Source organism: Triticum dicoccoides, chromosome 6B, assembly GCF_002162155.2.
Source record: "Triticum dicoccoides isolate Atlit2015 ecotype Zavitan chromosome 6B, WEW_v2.0, whole genome shotgun sequence".
NCBI lineage: Eukaryota > Viridiplantae > Streptophyta > Magnoliopsida > Poales > Poaceae > Triticum > Triticum dicoccoides.
In genome coordinates this window covers 141,269,144-141,271,643 of record NC_041391.1, presented here as the reverse complement: position 1 = coordinate 141,271,643, position 2,500 = coordinate 141,269,144, and positions in this window count along the sequence as shown.

Sequence of the window (2,500 nt, the reverse complement as noted above, 5' to 3'; positions counted from 1 at the left end):
TCTGATTTGCTGCATTCCAAACAAAAAAACAACCTTTGGTACTCCCAACATACATAGCACCCGAAGTTTTTCCGAGAAAATAATAACAAGGTAAGTTCTGCGCGTTACAATATGCAGTTATTTTTTTTGAATTTTAAGCAACCTCTTTACTGATAAAAGAACAAGGTAAATAGTGTGTAGTAATATTAGTTATAATTATAGATGTAACTAAAATTATGATGCAGTTTAGAATTGAGTTCAAGGAGATTTTCAATTCTACAAGTTTTATTCAGATATGATTATCTACCTTGCTTGCCATGTATGCAACACTTCTTTAGAAAATCATCATCACATATTTTTCCATTGAAAGAGAGCAGCATATAGTTCTCCATCTCTCTCTCTCTCTCTCTCTCTCTCTCTCTCCCTCCCTCCCTCCCTCCCTCCAACTTCGCAAATCATTGTCCTTAGATAAAATTGAATGGACTTACTATATGGTCTTATTTTCTGTATCAATCATGAACAGGTTTATTTAACCCTGACACACCTTGCCATTGTCATGAAATATGTTGCCGGTGGAGAACTCTTTAAATGAATATGTACCGCATGGTGATTCAGTGAAGTTGAGGTTGCTCTTCAACCTACTTACCTTGCTATATCATTAGGCTATCATTATTTTGAACCATGTGTGCCAACCATAGACGTAATCATGTAACTCGTCTGCTATTCTTGTCAATAGGAAAGTTACTTCTTTCAGCAATTACTTTCAGGGGTCAGCTACTGCCATTCTCCATGCTACGCTTTGCTTTTTGAAAATCGTCAAAGGAAACAAATGCAAAACTGAATTGCGCATGAATTAATGCTGCAAATGCAACACCTCGAGTGTCACTATGATGTTTAACTGGAAAGCAACCTACTCCTCCTGGACGGGAATCCAACACCTCGAGTGAAAATTTGCGACTTTGTTTACTCAAAGGTGTGATAGTTATGTTTCCTGGATTGCTAGAGTTGATATGACTTTGACTACTTGATCAAATTATGGCATCAAGGTTTCAGTCTGATTTGCTGCATTCCAAACAAAAAAACAACCTTTGGTACTCCCAACATAGATAGCACCCGAAGTTTTTCCGAGAAAAGAATAACAAGGTAAGTTCTACGCGTTACAATATGCGGTTATTTTTTCTGAATTTTAAGCAAACTCTTTATTGATAAAAGAACAAGGTAAATAGTGTGTAGTAATATTAGTAATAATTATAGATGTAACTAAAATTATGATGCAGTTTAGAATTGAGTTCAAGGAGATTTTCAATTCTACAAGTTTTATTCAGATATGATTATCTAGCTTGCTTGCCATGTATGCAACACTTCTTTAGAAAATCATCATCATATATTTTTCCATTGAAAGAGAGCAGCATACAGTTCTCCATCTCTCTCTCTCTCTTTCTCTCTCTCTCTCTCTCTCTCTCTCTCTCTCCCCCTCCCTCCCTCCCTCCCTCCAACTTAGCAAATCATTGTCCTTAGATAAAATTGAATGGACTTACTATATGGTCTTATTTTCTGTATCAATCATGAACAGGTTTATTTAACCCTGACACACCTTGCCATTGTCATGAAATATGTTGCTGGTGGAGAACTCTTTAAATGAATATGTACCGCATGGTGATTCAGTGAAGTTGAGGTTGCTCTTCAACCTACTTACCTTGCTATATCATTAGGCTATCATTATTTTGAACCATGTGTGCCAACCATAGACGTAATCATGTAACTCGTCTGCTATTCTTGTCAATAGGAAAGTTACTTCTTTCAGCAATTACTTTCAGGGGTCAGCTACTGCCATTCTCCATGCTACGCTTTGCTTTTTGAAAATCGTCAAAGGAAACAAATGCAAAACGCAATTGCGCATGAATTAATGCTGCAAATGCAACACCTCGAGTGTCACTATGATGTTTAACTGGACAGCAACCTCCTCCTCCTGGACGGGAATCCAACACCTCGAGTGAAAATTTGCGACTTTGTTTACTCAAAGGTGTGATAGTTATGTTTCCTGGATTGCTAGAGTTGATATGACTTTGACTACTTGATCAAATTATGGCATCAAGGTTTCAGTCTGATTTGCTGCATTCCAAACAAAAATACAACCTTTGGTACTCCCAGCATACATAGCACCCGAAGTTTTTCCGAGAAAAGAATAACAAGGTAAGTTCTGCGCGTTACAATATGCAGTTATTTTTTTGAATTTTAAGCAACCTCTTTATTGATAAAAGAACAAGGTAAATAGTGTGTAGTAATATTAGTAATAATTATAGATGTAACTAAAATTATGATGCAGTTTAGAATTGAGTTCAAGGAGATTTTCAATTCTACAAGTTTTATTCAGATATGATTATCTAGCTTGCTTGCCATGTATGCAACACTTCTTTAGAAAATCATCATCACATATTTTTCCATTGAAAGAGAGCAGCATATAGTTCTCCATCTCTCTCTCTCTCTCTCTCTCTCTCTCTCTCTCTCTCTCCCTCCCTCC